Source organism: Mustela putorius, unplaced genomic scaffold (assembly GCF_011764305.1).
Source record: "Mustela putorius furo isolate JIRA1106 unplaced genomic scaffold, ASM1176430v1.1 tig00003845_pilon_pilon_pilon, whole genome shotgun sequence".
Lineage (NCBI taxonomy): Eukaryota > Metazoa > Chordata > Mammalia > Carnivora > Mustelidae > Mustela > Mustela putorius.
In genome coordinates this window covers 15,549,541-15,567,294 of record NW_025421998.1, presented here as the reverse complement: position 1 = coordinate 15,567,294, position 17,754 = coordinate 15,549,541, and positions in this window count along the sequence as shown.

Below are 17,754 nucleotides of genomic sequence, written 5' to 3'. Positions count from 1 at the left end.
AAAAGGAAGAAGGAAAAAAAAAGAAAGGAAAAGAATTTAAAAAAAAGAAAACAAATAAAGAAAAATATAAAAAAGAAAAAATATATATATTAGATAAACTAGTTTAAAAACGTTAAAAAAGAAAAGGGTAAAAGTTATAAAAAAGTTTTACCAGAAGGCGAGGAAAAAACAAAAGTGAAAAAGAAAAAAATTAAATTAACTGCAAGACTAAAAAAAATCACAGGGAGAAAGCCATGAGTTCTGTGCTTTGCTTTCTCCTCCTCTGGAATTCTGCTGCTCTCCTTGGTATTGAAACCGCACTCCCTGGTCGGTGAACTTGGTCTTGGCTGGATTTCTTGTTGATCTTCTGGGGGAGGGGCCTGGTGTAGTGATTCTCAAGTGTCTTTGCCCCAGGCGGAATTGCACCGCCCTTACCAGGGGCCGGGCTGAGTAATCTGCTGGGGTTTGCTTTCGGGAGCTTTTGTTCCCTGAGCACTTTCTGTAGAGTTCCAGAGGACAGGAATACAAATGGCGGCCTCCTGGTCTCTGGCCCGGAGGAGCCGAGAGCCCGGGGCCCCACTCCTCAGTGTTCCCTCAGAGAATAGTGCCCAGTTACTCCCGTCTGCCTGACCTCCGGCCGCCCTCCAAGCTCACCGAGCCTGTGGCCAGTTCAAGGTAACCCCAAGCTGTGATCTTACTGTCGGCTCTGTCTCTGTAGCCGGCTTTCCTGTTCCAATACCTGCAAGCTCTGCGACACTCAGACACCCCCGATCCTTCTGTGACTCTGGGGGACCTGAGGCCACACTGACCCCGCATGGGCTTCATCCCGATTTAGCCTCTGGAGCGATGACCCTCAGTGGAACAGACTTTTAAAAGACCTGATTTTGTGCTCCGTTGCTCCGCTGCTTGCCGGGAGCTGGCCCCTCCCTCCCGGGGTCTATCTTCCCGTCTCTTTGGATTCACGTCTCCGCCAGTCCTACCTTTCAGAAAGTGGTTGTTTTTCTGTTTCCAGAATTGCTGTTCTTCTTCTCTTCGATCTCCTGATGGATTTGCAGGTGTTTGCAATCTTTAGATAAGCTATCTAGCTGATCTCCTGTTAGCTGAAGTTGTTTCAGCCTGCTACTTCTCCGCCATCTTGGCTACTCCCCTGTCCCAATCCTTCTGATGAGAAAATGGAGGCTTTGACATCCTAAGCATTTTATCAAAGGTCTGAGGTGAGTAAGTGGCAGAACAGTAATTTATACCAGGTCTGGATCCCATATTCTTAAACCAGACAATTCATTTCTTCCATATGTATTTATTATAACATAATATATAATATACTACTATTATAATAATAGTAATAATATGTATATATACATATGTATGTTTGTATATATATATATATACATATATGTCTCTGTGTATATTTCTCCCAAGGCTCTAGCATGCATGTTTTAGGATTCATTAAGGGAATACTCTAAATTTGTTTCCTCAATAATGCTTCCTCAGATTCATTGATTCACCCATCACTTCAGCAAACATGTATGGAGGCTGCCCTAGAGACAAGGTGTGTGCAGACCCTGGCAAGGCCACAGACACCAGAGACACCTAGTTTGGGGCACTTTTATTCCAGTGGTACTAGCATTCATCTTCCTCATTTGACATGGCACCTGGACCTGGAGTCACATTTATGTGTAATCACATCCCCTCCCTCCATTATCTCTAGCCCCTTGTTATGCAGCTGGAACCATTAATATTCCCCAGAAATCTTAGGACAAAGGACCTGACTTAGGCAGGCTATTCTCAACAACCCAGACAGAAGCTCTCCACAGGAGGCAATCAGGTCAATGGGAAGTTGCAGCAGGAAGCCTGGCATCCTGAAGGCACAGCTGGTGACTCTCTGCTTCTTTTCCCCTTGATTCTAGGACTGAGATACCTGTCTGGGAGCACAGGGTGGGGGCTGAGGTTGAGACTGGGACTAGGGCTGAGGTTGTCCTGTGGAAAGGGTGAGAGTCCAGGACTGAAGAGAGGTTCTTGAGGCTGACTGTCTGGTTCCTCTAATACTTTGTACGCATTTGTATGTGGCTTCAACTATTGTGTTCTATGGACTTAATGAAAAGAATCATAATGGAGGATACAAGACCTCTCAGTGCTGCCAACTTATTGGTTTCCTTTAACTATCTCTGAGCAGATTTTATAAGAGACCAAGTATTTACTAGATGCTCCAGAGCCTGTTTCATTGTTGTTGGTACTGATATATGGCTAAGTTAGCAGATGGAATGTTGAGTACTGTACATAAGTGAATTTATCCTTTTCTCCTACTATGGTGTAGATAATTCTGGTTGTGTCATTTTGGCTACTAGCCAGAAAGAGAAACAGAGACAGACAGAGATGGAAAGAGAGAGAAAGGAAGAGAGAGAGAACGAAACAGAGCTTTCCTCAGAAATATCAGAGAAACCATTAAATAATTTCTTAATGTTCTCACATAATATAAACAGAGGGAGAATGAACTTATTAGCCTAGAGAAAATGACAAATGGTTGTTTATAACTGGCCACTTTGTCTCTCCAGGATATGCCTCCAAGGTCAAAGTGTAGACCTGCAAACTTTGATGGCAACAGATCAGATCAGTGTTAGGTGTGTTTGACTGTTCCTGTCACAGAAGGAAATAGATATTTAAATAACTTTACATTATTTACACTTTAAATAACTTTACAAGTCTGGTATCTGTGGGCTAATATGGGTTGTCCCAGACCTGCCACCTAGCCCAGGAGAGCCTGGTCAGGACAGAACGATTGGTCACTCAAGAAGCCGTGGATAAATGATCACAGTGCACACACACCTGGAAGAGTTCACTTTCTGTAACATCTACCCAGGACCCTTCCTGCTGGTGGAGTGAAAAAGGCTACAAAAGAAATCAAATATCTTTTCTCTTTTGTGATCTTGCTTTAGCAGGAAGTATCATAGATCAACATAAAGACCCCTTAGCTGGACTTAACTAAAAGATCAAAATATGCAATGAGGATGATGCCTTGGAAATTTGCTACTGGTATAGTGTTATCTTCCCACATTTTTAGAACTGTGATTTTTATAAGGGGAATCTGAGGTAACAGCCATCAATTTTTCCAAAACACTAGTATGTGTGGGCAGTTGGTAATGGATAATACATCTATGAAAGTTGTGATATTTAAGCAGTTCTTAGACTTAATCAGCCTTAATTTGATAATATAATGTTGATGATATCATTCAACAAGGTCATTTTGTTTTACCCACCTTAGGAATGAAATAAATGAGTTGACCCCAAATCATCAGGATATTTCAAGCATCCATCTATGCAAAATCTCCCACCCATGAGGTAATACGAGCCTCTCTCTGATAGTCAAAATGTCAGTCTCACATGAACAGACATTAATGGAGTCATCACTGTATTCGAATAAGATGCTTTCAGTTTTTCTATGAATTAGCCATTTAAACAACCTTTTACTTAGCAAACATTTACTTAGGACAGGAGAGCTTGTTGGCCTCTGGGTGGTTTTCATTTGGTATGTTTGGCCAAGTGTCTTGGTGAACCTCACCTAATCCACAACGAGAAGGGCAGGTAGAGGAAGGGACTCCAAATATGGACTTGTTGTTCCCTCCACACAGGGGTTGTTTGCTCTATGCACAAGGCCACTGTCCTCTCAGTCTGTAACACAAGGCACAATATAACCATGTTGAAAACAGAGATTTGCATTGACTTGAGCTGACTTCTTGTTACAGTGTCTTCATACTAGCTAATTTCTTCACATTAGGTAACTTCTCTCTAGCCAAACTGTAATAGTCAGGCTTTGGAGTCACTCCTCTGTGGAGTCAGGGACTGAGAGGGTGCAATAAGAGGGTTCAGTCGTATCAGGACAGTGGGGGAGACAAATGAAGGAATATCCCCCAAACAGGGAAGATAAGTTTCTGCCCCTCATCCCGCACCCCTTCCTGCACATGCTGGAGGTCTTAGCCTTGACCCAGCATTCAACAGAGTTGGAAGTGTTAGTTGAATTCTGTCAAAAGAAGGCATGTCTAAATTATAAATCTCTCACTGCAAATACAGAACCTCAAGGAGATAGAGGAGGAGGTAGAGAGCCTGAGGGACCACTTCCCTTCAGATCATTTAGACTTACCTTTCATTAGTCATGTTTACTAATGTGACTAAGCTGTGTATAGAACTTGAAATTTCAATGAAAATGGGTTTAATTCAGCTTAGACCTCCTCAGAGAGCTTTTTCTTCTTCCCTACATACAACACCAGGGATTTTTCTGTCTGGGCCTAGAGAATCAGTAGCACAGATTTTCTTTTCTTTTTTTATTTCTTCTCAAGAAGTTGACTAGCTTTATAAGAAAGCAGTGAACATAGTGCTATCTTATATCTATATATATGTTCTATATATATTGGACAGGAAGTCCAAGTTAGTGCAAAAACTAATAGATGTACATACTAGGAAGAAATAAACAAATAAATAAAAAATAAAACCAAGTCATAGGTAGTATCCTGCACTTTCACACTTCACTGTATCAAAGAAGCTTAGGCACTTAAGAGGAAAAGGAAAGTCCCCATTCCAGAAGTCTCATTAATCCTCCAAACTGCAGGTGACTCATTCAATACGACAGGACAGTGAGCAGCTGAAGCGGGATTAGAACTCCTACCCCCTCCTCTTTGCTGTGTGCACCTCTCCTTGAGTGGGCCTGCCTTTGAAACTCAGTCACTATGTGCAGAACACCCACCACCTAACCTTATTTATTTAACCCCTGAAAATAATGCAATTCTGTGAGGCACATTAGTACTCTCTCAATCAACAGATGATGACAGGCTCATTGGACATTCCTCACAAATCGACTCCTTCAAATAGCCTAGCAATCTGTTAATGATTGAATGGGCTTTATTAGAAGAAATTAGGATTACTTATGTTGGTCTGCATTTCTCCTCTAAAGTAAATGGATGCATGATTGTGTGTGTGGGGGGGGCATACACATATAGCAAATCAGTTCGAGAGAGGTAACACTAGTTCTTAAATTAGTATAGCAAATTAGTTTGGCAGTTTGTTCCTCTTCAAGGAAAGGGGCAGCCTCACACAGCGTTGACAGATTTAATGGGAAAAAGAAAGTGCAAAGTAAAATGCAATATTTGGACATAAACTATGAAATTATTTCTTATTTATCTGAAATACAGAGAAAATGTAAATCAAATTCATGATGAGAAATCATATCAGACCTGTTAGAATGACTGTAGGAAAAGTACAAATAACAAGTGTCATCACAGAAGCTGGGAGCTGAGGAAGGGCAGGAATTCAGGGTGATAGTCCTTTGCTCAGGGACCCCATGCGCTGGGGACAGGAAGCTGCCCAAGGAACAGCTCTGAGAGCAGACTCTCCCAGGCAAGCTCAATGTCCCACAGTCCTGGAAATCCTTGCTGGGACAGAAGACTCATGGTTTCAAAGTTTAAAAAGTATGAAACTGTCATCAAACTAGATCAGAAGGATAATTCTTAAAACAAACAAATAACAAAAGAAATCTCCACCAGAATGGTAGAGAAACCATAAAGCTCCAGCACCAAAAGGAGGACAACTGTTGGCACCAGATATTATTCATGCAGCACAGGGGACCCAAGAGACCATGTGGGGAGAGAGAGAAAAAGTGAAAAAATCTTAAATTTCCTCTGGGCCTAGTGTTGTTTGTGATGACTTTAATGTTGTATATATTTGTATTTTTATAAATTTATGCTGATAGTGTCAGGCACCGAGATTTCAGGGCAAGGCAGAATGCAAATATACAAATTTTAAGGTTTAGTAAAATACAATAATCTAGAGCTTGAATCCATTTTCTCTAGAAATTACTCCTTTATCAGGTATCTACTGAAAAAAAGAGAAAGCAATAACAATCCAGAAGTGAGCACTCCTAGTGTCTATGTTGTGGCATCAAATACCATTTCTTACTCCAAGTACCAGGGCCCAGTTGAGAAACGACTGAAAACAAAAATAACACAATAGTAAAAGAATCAACCACTTATCTGCCTGCTTCCATACAGACTAGGTTTCAGGCTGCACAGAGCTTATGCATGACAGCTCTTCTCTATGGAATTATTACCACCACGAAGTGCAGGAGGAATCAGAGAGAAGTTAGAATTAGGAAATCGCCCCCATGCATCCCCTAATGAGACACTGGATTCAGACATGTGTCCCAGGGGTCCCCAGCTCCCTCACTGGCACTGGTGTTGCTCCCACTGCCCTTCTGTGTCCCTCCCCCCAACGCCACCTCCCTCTGTCCCCATGGCTGTGTCCATGCTCTTTGTCTCCTGTCCTGTTGCTACCTGTGCATCTGTGCCATTCTCTCTCTGTCTGCCATTCTAGCTGGGTCTCCTTCTCCTGCTTTCTTTCTCTTTCTCTCTCCTCTGTCCCCTCCTGATCTCTCTCTTTCTCTCTCTGTGCCTCTCTATATGTCTCTCATCTGTCTCCCAGCATTTGTCTGCCATCTGTACTCCCTAGTTCCTTCATCTATTGGCTGTCTCTATCTCTCTACCTCTCTGTCTGTGGTCACAGTAGCTACTTTAAATTCTATGTCATTTCATCTGTGTAATTTCTCTGTCTTCTGGTGACCACTGCTGCTCTCAGTGCTCTCTTCGTATAAGCTTTTACCATCCATAGTCCTTTTCTTCTCTCAGGTCCTCTTGTGGGGTCTCCTGGGGCCTGTGGGACTAGGCCTGTGGGTATGTGCTCATTATGGTGGCAGGATGGGTCTAAGCCTACAAATATACATTCCTTCCTCACCTTCTCCTGACAATCGCAACTGCCACACCAAGACATCATAATGACGATGGCAATGATAGAATTGTCACCAGCATTGCTGCCCTAGGGGACAAAGTCATCATATTAACACCAGTCCTTATATTTTTATTTCAGCTGGCCATGAGGTGCTACTAAGTAATGGAATGATAAACAGTCTATTTATCATAAATTAATAGAATGTCCTATGATTTCATGACCTCTAAATGTGTCTTTTTTTGTGTTTTTTTCCTGAACACTGTGAGACAGGTCAATAATATTCTAAATGACCTTTGTGAGGGCACATACCTCTTTATGGTGAGCACTAGAAGAACAGCCTGGAAGATGCTAGATGTTTAATATATATTCACGAAATATTACATCATGTGTATGTTTTAGAAGCTTCTTTAAAGGATGTCAATAAAACTGAATAATAGTGTGTGTTTCTTGCATAGAAGATGAGGAACTGTCAGTGAACAGAATTTTCATGCAGTCAGTCTAGGCTGATACGGAAACGTGACTTTATGCAAATCATGACTCAACACACTGGACTGAAATAGGGGTTGACAGTGGAGTAGAAAGGAAGCCAGACCAGGGCCCAGTTCCTGCTCCCGGGCCCTGTGTTCCTCGGTGCCACCCCCCAGCTTCCCAGAAAGCAGCACCATCTTCTGCTAGTGCTATGGTAGGGCTGTGCCAGCACAATTTCCAGAGGAGTCCAGGGGAGCCCAGAACCTTCAGCCTTTGGCTTCCCAAATGCCTGCTTTTCCCACAGGCTCTGAGGCTGCCATGTACTCACGGTCTGCAAGGAGCACTGGGTTCAGGCTGACTCCATGTACCTGCCAGCCTTCCAGAACTGCTGGATTGGGAATGGTCCAGTCATGGGACCTAGCCTGGGAGTCAAGCTCTCTCCACAGTCAACGATGTCATCTGATCAATAGTGCACTGAGTGGGGATGTCCTTCCCAGTTTGGAGCTGTGAAATGGGACTCTTGGGGGAGTCTGAATGATACCTCCTAACTCTGGGAGAATTTACTGCACTGAGAAGGACATAATGACAACTCCAGCCCAAACCCTGTCACTTGGAGGATGGATGCCCTTGGGAAAATCCCTGTAAATGGGAATAATAATACTCACTCTGCAGACACCATCCAACATGGGCCTGTGATTGGGCCAAGTTGGTTGCTTTGTAAATAAATACCATCAGTCAGTGTGAAGTACAATGTGATTCTTATAACAATTTTTTCCTTATAATAACATATCAAGGTAGTTATAACAACCACATTTCACAGATCAACTAATTGGAATCTTAAAATGTTTCACCTGCTCAGACTCAGGTAAGTAATGGAGACTGGGTTCAAACCCAAGTCTAACAAAGTCCAAAACCTGCGACATTATCCATTCCATATATATAGAATTCAATGGGAGTGTGTGTGTGTGTGTGTGTGTGTGTGTGTAGAAACAGGAGCAGGGAAGAATTTCTTTCAAGCTTTAAGAGTAAGGGGTCATAAGGAAAATTTCAGCAAGAACTCAAGAATCTCTCTCACATGCCAAGGAGCAAGGAGTTAAGCTGTTCTTGAAGAGCAGTCATTTAGGGAACAGTGCTGGACCTCAGAATGTAGTAGCGATTCTTCTAGCACCAGTGAATTTATAGTTGCTTGCCTTTTGTGACAGACTAAATTTGTATAGGTTATAACAGAAATTATCCATTAAATAATCACAAATACACTTTATCGAATGTCAAACATTATATGTATGGATTCCTTCCCTGAAAGCATAAAGCAGGTGTTATTCATCCCATTCTGCAGATGAGACTGAGGCTTAGGGAGGTTGAGTAACTTACTTGAGATTGCCCAGCTAAGACAAATCACACGAAAAACTTCAGGTTGGCCAGACTCTATCTAGCAGGCTGTGGCCTATATAACCTGTGGAGATGTTTCTGATTCAGGGATTAATTTCTGTCCTCACTGAGCTGTTGCTTTGAATGCACGTTGTGAACTTGTTCCACTTTCCAGTTCTTTTCAATAATAAGCTTCCTGCATAAAAACTTTGGTTATTTTGCTTTTTACACTGACTTCTCCCTCCCCCTGCTGGCTATTGAAAGTACGACATATACCTTATAGTTCTCTGTATTGGAGTCCAGACCAGCAAAGTCTGTTATAGCAAGGATCAGCTTAGTGAGTGGAGAAGCCCAGAAATACTAGACAGGAAACCACTTTTTCCGGTTGTATACTCAGTGTGCTTGTTAGTTTTAGGTCAGTGGCTCATCCTTGCAAGGATCCAATTTCCGCAGCCTCAAATGAGAGGATTGACCGATATGCTTGGTGTCATACGTACCTTTGAAAACTAGGGATCTGCTTGTGAGTGTGCATATTTAAGTTTATATAAAGGCACAGCATTCCTGTCAATCCATGTCTGTCCATCTGTCTGTCCCCCAGTTCACTGGTCCTCAGTGCTGCTCCTGGTGCCACTGGCTGCAGTCACTGCAGTCATTCATCCACTGACAGGGACAGACACTCGTGTTGCTGCCCAGACGTCTATCACCAGAAAAGCTCTCTCTGACAGCTCCGGGGCTCTGCACGCTGGGAGTAAGCATTTCCCCAGGAATCTGACCCCAGGGTGGCTGGTCCCGGGAAATACACAAACACATTCTCCATGAACGCAGCACATGCTGTGTTATCTGATAGCGAAGTTTTTACCGACCTGATGGCTTCCCCAAAGCATCCCATCGTTTGACGAGGTTATGGGTTCCTGTCTGATGATGAGGAAGCTGAGGGTCTCTGTTTATACCTGGTGTCCATGAAGTGTCTCCCTCAGAGTCGAGGTTCTCTGTGTGCTTTACATGCAGCAAAGTAGAGGCTGGCTTGCAGAGGCTACAGCGTTCAGCAGAGCCAGGCCGCCTCCACTGCGGCCGGATCCCCCCATACCCTGCCTGTGAGCCCTGGAGTCAGTGCTCCTCCCGCGGTGTCTCAGCTCCTCATCTGCACAGAGGAAAATCAACAAAAGGGAGGCCGGTACTACATTGCACTTAGCTTCACTCGTAAACTTAATGAGTATCAGAATGTAAAATGCCTCTTCTGCCTTGAAGTTCACTCTGGTTGCGGACTGTGTGTGTGTATGTGTATGTGTGGGGGGACGCATGCCCTAGGATTTGCTAAGAAATATTGACTCTGCAGCTCAGTTAATACTTACAAAACCTGACAACTTCTGTCCCCTGATTCCATGCTGTCAGTCAGGTTATTATTGGCATCACTCTGGGCAGGTGTCATGTTGCTGGAAATGAGTTGGGAGATGAGTTACAAGGCCTAGGCCCTGTGGGATGATCTCTGGGCCCCCAACCACTAGGGGGGGCGCTGCCTCTACACTTCAGGGGTTCCTTCTGTGGGGAGACTACCTTTGCCTGTTGCACCTAGTGGGGGACAAAACTTAGTTTGCCAACACACTAGCCTGCTGGACCCTGGGAAAATGGACAGCACCAGCAGCTAGGGAGGAATGGGATGCGACGTAGAAGCTGATGGCCCAGTGCACAATCAGGGGCTGGAGACTGAGTGATGTGGGCAGGAGGTGAGCCTGGAAGGGCATTTCCAGGGATTCGGAGCTGCTGGCTCAGACAGGTGTCTTTGGGAGCAGCTGCCTTTTCAAAACCAAATGTCTAATTCAAATGATGCTGGATTATGTGTCTGTCAGCTGACAACAGCAATGACAGCAAGTGCCTTTTACTCCCAAAGTGATCCTGTCACAGGTCCAGCTTCCCACGTGTTCTGTACCATCACCGTCTATAATGGTGAAGCCTCGTTTTCCAGTGTGAGCTCCTGGAAACTGCATTTTCCTTTCCTGGTCATGCCTGCCCTTACCGCTGTTCTCTCAAGGGGCTTTTGGCTGCATGCTCCCCATTATTCTGTTTCTCCTCGCCTGGACTGAGATGTGGTTTCTAGATCTTAAAATGTCACCTCAAGAGGCAGAAGAGGAACCAGTAAGTGTCTTCCCAGATAAGGCTCCTGAGAGCAATTAGGGACCGAGCTAGGAAGAAGACCTTGGAAGTCCTAATTGTAACGGAGCTGCACTCAGGTAGGGATAAGGTGGATCTCGGGTCTCCATCCTTCAGGGACCCAGCAGAAATCCAGAAAAGGTGGAGGACAGGATAAAGAGAATGTGGCTCCTCTCTCAACCTGTCAGGCCAGGCCTCCCTAGAAGATAGTGTGAGCCCTGGGGAAAAGAACATCCCCAAACCGGAAGCAGCAAGCCACCTCTCTGTCTCTGTGATCCCAGTCTTAGGACATGAAGCACTATGTGCTTCTGAACAACCTTGGTTCTCAGGGACAGAGAGATGGAAACCAGTCAGGCTGAGCTGAGACAGCAACTCTAAGAGTCAATGACCCTCCAGAGTCTCCCATGGCTTCCATAGAGCAGGCGGTGGCCTTGTGGGGCCACCATCAGCACAGGTGATCCCCGGAGGGGATGAATGGTGGGTGAGAGAAAAGCTGGAGAGGGATAGGAGGGAGACATCCAGCCAGACGAATGCTCAGTCACCTCAGGCTTCCCCCATCCTCTTGTGAGGAACAGAGGCATTCCTAGTGCCATGGGATCCTGAGTTCTGTCACGGGGTTATCATTACTTGTGGGCTTTGAAACCTCTGGACATTGACTAGGAAGCCCCATGAGGGACTGAGCTTCATGGTTCATTACTGGCCTGGAATTCTTCTCTGCATGATGGCCTGAGTAGAAGCCGAGGAACCACCCCCACCCTCTTGTTGGTGACATGATCAAGACTCAATGCAGACACCCAGGTCATTTCCACACATGCTGTGATTATGCTCTGTTAGGATCTGTCTTGTTTGCCTTGCCTAATAGAAAAAGAAGGTCTCATGTCCTAGAGAAAGTAAAGCATGGTTATAACTTCAAGGAGAAGTGAGGGAAAGATAACCTTGTAAATGATTTTCTTTTGATAATCACATTTATAGAGCAGAAGTCTATAAGGACAGAATTATTTTTTAAGAGTAATTTTAAATCACCTGAATCAGATCAAGATAAACCTCTTATCCTATGCCCTCTGTTCTTTTATGAGAAACTTATTCTGGAGCTGCAGCAGAAGGAGCTAATGGAAGTTGTTTCTGTAATTGTGTATAAATACCAAATTGAGTTTGGTTGAAGGCATATCAACTATTAATGTGGCTGAGGCTTGAATGCTGATGTGATTCAGTCAAATTCAAAGGCACAAATACAGCAGAACTCAGGATGAATAAAACACCAAGAGCAGCTGTGTTCTCAGGCTCAATACTAGGTGGGATGCACACCTGGCTCCTGGGATGAGGCCGGTGCTTCCTCCAGCTTCTCTCAGTGTTATCTCCCCTGGTGCCATAATGGTTCCTCTCATCATGTGCTGAGCTCCCACACTGGCTTCCTCCTCTTTTCTGTCCTCTTGTAATTACCTTCTTTTTTGCAGGGACCCTTTATTGAATAAATATTTATTCACCATCATAATAAAAATTTATACATTTATAAAAGTCTATCCATTTATTATGCTTTACAATTGATATTTCTCTAACAAAATATGTACTTTAGGCCATCTGTCCTACCTAACCAGGGATTTTGATTTGCTTTGTGCTTTGGTTTTGATGATGATGTTGATTTGTGCAGGGAGGAAAGTATTCCCCAGGGAAAGATGCCATAAATATGGAGTCAAAGAATCACTGAAGAATAGAATTGTTGAATTAACTATGTTGTACACCTGAAACTAATATAACACTATATTTAATTATACTTTAATTTTTTAAGAAAGAGCTTGCTTTGGGGTGCCTGGGTAGCTCAGTGCCATAAAGCCTCTGCCTTCAGCTCAGGTCATGATTCCAGAGTCCTGGGATTGAGCCCCACATGGGGCTCTCTGCTCAGCGGGGAGCCTGCTTCCCCATCTGTCTCTGCCTGCCTCTCTGCCTACCTGTGATCTCTGTCAAATAAATAAATAAAATCTTAAAAAAAAAAAAAAGAGCTTGCTTCTCCCTGTTCTCACTGACACATGTTAGAGGCTGTCTATTGATGACAGACATTGTAGCAGGTATGAAGTGTTATATCCTTGTCAGCTTCATTTGTCACTATGGACTGAATACTGAAAATATTTTCAGGTGTTTAAGTTTTTCATCGATCTCCTTTGGAGAAATATATATTTTAAACCTTCTAATATTTATTTAAATTTATGTTCTTTTCCTTCTTATTCAGTTGTAAGAATTCTTAATACATTCTTTATACATTTATGGTTTTCTAATTTTTTTGAACACATTTGTAATAGTTGCATTGAGGTCTTTGTTAAAGACAGTATCTGGACACACTCAAGACAGTTTGTACTGAGTTGTGGGGGGTTTTCCCCTAATAATATTGATATTTTACTATTCTTTGCCTGTTTTGTTATTTTGTTTGTTGAAAAATATTTTGTTGAAATCATATTATAAGTAGTCTAGATTGTTTTGACTTTTCCCCAAAAGGTTGCTTTCATTGCTGCTTGCATGCTGAGAAAGTTGCTTGGACTTAATCTGTGATATTACATCCCCTGCAGTACGTGTCCACCTTTGACTCTCCTGTTTTCTTTTTAAATTATTTTCTTTTTCAGCCTAGCTTCCTGGGGATCACCCTATGTCTACATAGCTAAATAGTTGCCAAGATTACTTAGGGATGTGTCCCAGCAACTTGATTAAGACTTCCGTCTTCTGTCAGATGGTTTTGGTGTAGGTATTGCGTAAGAACACATTCATATTTTAGGTGATTAGCCATAGACTTTGTATGTAAGTCTTCCCAGCTTATACTTTCTCTGAGTCTTTCGTGGCTCCTCTGCATATGGCGATCACCTCAAGTTCGACCAGTCGTGTGGCTGGTTTGGGCTCTCTGAGTCTCTCTAAGCACGCACATAGCTTCAGCAGAGCACATGCTTGCTGCAGGAATGACCCCAACCGCAGACCAGCAGAGGCCCTCGCCTTCCTGCTTGCACACCACACAGCTTGTCAGCTCACCTTCACATCACTCCCATCCTAAATTAACCCAGCTCCTTACGCTGTGTAACTCTGCTGCTAGTCCTCATGGCCTGTCCCATCTTGGAAGAAACTTCATGCCCATGGAGCTGAGCGTTGGGAGCTGGAGGAAGGACAGAGGACAGGGGCTGCTGTAGGCAAGTGCACTGCTGTTCTTCCCTCAATTTTGCAGCTTTTCAAGCATACATAATTCTCAGACTGTTACAAGCATTTGGGCATTTCCCAATCACTGAAATGGTTAATTTTGTTGATCTAATCCAGAATTGTAGTTGGCATCCATGAGAAGACTTGTTGACCATAGTGACAGGGCCTTGTTAACTTTCGCTTTTAAATTGTGCAAAGCATACATATCATTATGTTTTAATTAAATGTTTGGCTTTATTTAGGACTCCCTAATCCCAAAATAAGCCCCGAAACAGGAATATGTTTTATGATCATCTTCCTCAGACTCGTTTCCAAGTGAGAAGGCATTTAATCTGCACCAGTATTTCTACAACAGTTTAATAGGCTGAAGGGTGAAGCCTTCCAACAGCCATGCCTTATCTATATATTTTACCACAAACTTAAACTGAACTATGCGACACTTATGAGGTAAGATGTGGGACACATCTTTTCTTAAGATTCTCTTCTATTCAGGGGTGCCTGGGTGGCTCAGTGGGTTAAGCCTCTACCTTTGGCTCAGGTCATGATCTCAGGGTCCTGGGATCGAGCCCCGCATCAGGCTCTTTGTTCAGCAGGGAGCCTGCTTCCCCCTCTCTCTCTGCCTGCCTCTCTGCCTATTTGTGATCTGTCAAATGAATAAACAAAAATCTAAAAAAAAAAAAAAAAAAAAAAAGATGCTTTTATTCATTCCTCTGTACCAGAAAAGGTTCTTGGCTATAATGCCAGCAGACATTCTTAGAAGCACAAAATATCCTATTTGAGATGTGTTATCTCTCCAGAGTAAAGCAACTGTAAGGCAGGCTGCTTCCTTTGTGTGAGTAGGCTCTATCCCTCACTTGCTACCTGGTCTTCCTATGGCTACTCTTTTTTTAATGTTTCTTCCCTGATTGTGATGGTAATACATGCTTTTTGTAAAAATGTGCATAGAACAATAATCAGAGAACCTGTCCTTCAAACTCTGTGACCACATCACCTTGACAGTTTAATTTGTTTCTTTCTCATTTTGTGTTTGTATGTTCACATAATTGTGGCCTTATGGCCGATATTATTTATACACTGTTTTAAAAATTATAATGCAAAAATAATAAAGTTATTTTGTTATAGAAATTTTGGAAGATTCAGAAATGATTGAAGTTAACCTGGCTATTTTCTTTTTGTCTCTCTGATTTACACATATGTATTTAGATTTTTATTTTTATAAATATGGTCCTATGAGTTATACAGTTTTTTATTACATATTTGCTTTTGCTTGATAGCATAAGTATTTACCAAGTTGTTGTACACTACATAAATATAATTTTAAGTGGATCCAAAATATTTCATGGAAATATAATGATTGTTTAACTTTTCTTCCAATCTCAAACATTTAGATTTTTTTCTGATTTTAGAAAAAAAATGGAAAACAAGTATTATTTTGTCAGAGATATTTCCTATAGAAATAATTACAAAATTTAATGACAGGATCAAATGTTCATTTCTACACATTAGATGAGCTCCATCTGTGCTATGCTATACTGAGAATGGACCAAATGACAGAGTTGCCACCAGGAGGGGTGTGGGAGGCTGAGGTTTAAGCAGGAAGAGTTTCTTTCTTTCTTTCTTTCTTTCTTTCTTTCTTTCTTTCTTTCTTCTTTCTTTTTAAATTTCTTTTCAGCATAACAGTATTCATTGCTTTTGCACCACACCCAGTGCTCCATGCAATCCGTGCCCTCCCCAAGGTAGAGAATGGGGCAAGGAGAGGCTGCAGATTCTGGACTTTTGAACCCAAATCTCAAGAACTCAGAGGTGTGGCCACAGTTAGAATATCTGGTGTCAGGAGGAGAGACATATAGACCAGGCCCATTGATGGTGTCTAGGCAAGAGGTGAGCTAATAAATTACCCTAAGAGAGAGCTCTCTCACATGCATGCTAGGCCCATGCTCATGGAAGCCAAGGCTTACCCAGAAGCTAACTGTCAAGTGCAGACCAAGAGGAGTGAAAACTGTGGTGAGAATGTGCTGTGAAGTCAGATGGTGAAAGCCAGGGTGGTGATCTCAGAAACAGTTTTGTTTCCCCCAGGGACTGGGCAGATTGGGACCTTGGACTGGGCAACCTCTCTGTTCCATGTTTGGGTGGGGTGAAGGTGAGGACACTTGCTCTTTGTGCTCACATTGCTGAGCAACCCTCCTGTGCTCCACACTCAGCACACTTCTCTAATATGCATGACTTCTATGGAGCCTTGCTCAGTCTGACTCTTCTGACACTTCTCTATGTAGAGGGACTGAGATGACTCAGTCTATGACATTCAATGACACAGGTGAATCCAGGGCCTCCATATTTCTGTGTTCTTGTGAGGAAAGAGGCACCTGCTATTGTAATGTCTCATGTCACCCTGCCTACACGGACAAAATGAGACCAAAAGTCTGAGCCTTAGTAAATCAACTGTCACGGAAAGGCAGAGATCCCAGTGGAATGTCAGGGATCACCTAGTGCTACAAGAAATCTCTGCTGTTTTCTTCAGAACAGTGTCATCGGAGTGGACTGAGGGAACAGCATCTCAACTGTCCTGGTCATACGATCCCAATTCATGTACCAGCTAATGGAATGAACTTGGTGTAAAATGGAGGAACCCTCACCCACAGCCTGAGAGTATGTTTGACAGCAGGAGCATGTGTGTACGATGGATATGTTCTTTCCATTAGCTGTGGCCTTTAGGAAGTGAGCTAGTTGACTGTGGTTTAACTGTACTTATTTTATCTTACAACACCTGAGCCAGTGCTTGCAGAGCCCCTAACAGCAGGGGCCAGTTTGACTTCAAGCATTTTCCACAAATCAACAGAGTTGAAAGAGCCTGTGGACAAAAATACCCTGAGAAAATAGAACATCATCACTGCACCAGGGCCCTCCTGTCACCCACATTGTCTCCTGCACCACAACCCTCCTGTCTGCACCTCCCAGTCCAGGGCAGCCCAGGTCCAGTTGGAGAAGGAAGGTGCTAAAGGAAGCCACAGGAGACACTGCCTAGGAGCTGCAGTAGTGACATCAGCCCACAGAGTTGTAGGTCATTTGTTAGCTTTCCCTCTGTGTCTCTGTGCTTTCCATGTGTGGAAACAGGTTCAGATCTCTCAGTAGAGGCCAGGCATTTGTCCTAAAGAAGTCTGATCACATTCTTGAGAATCAAGAAAGAGATCAAAATTAAGTTTCCTCTTCTTTGTATGTGGTTGGTTTTAGGTTCTTTCTTCTACTTGATGTCCAAAGGCATGTGTTTCACAGAAATAAAACTGATTGTAAATAAACAACAACAAAAAAACCTTCCCAGTTTTAAATGAGACATTGTTTTAATTCTAATACATTAAAGTTTTTACATTATATTCATTAGTGAATACAGAAAAATACAGTCACTTATATTTTCACCTCCTCTACATACTGAGCATTTGCTTTACATCCATGTTTGTAGAAATATACACGTACATACAGATTAAGTCCTACTTAGTGTGTGTGCATGTGTGGGTGTATTATCTATTATTTCTAAAGTAGATCTGCCAACGGTAGATGCTAATAATGTTGAGGATTTGCATGTATCCAGTATAGTTAACTCACCTCATTCATACAACTCTAGGAAACAGGGCACACCCTATTTTCATTTTATGAATGAGAAAGTAACTGCACAGAGAGTTCAAATAACTGTAGACCCAAGATTTAAACCCAGGCATGTGGAATTCAGAGTCCAAGCACTTAACTCCTCCCCAACCCTACCTTTCCAGTGTTAGTGCCGCTCTCATTGGGTTCTTGTGAGATCAGGAACATGGTGCCTGTGACACACTGGGACAGATCTGAGCACACCCACCAGTCATG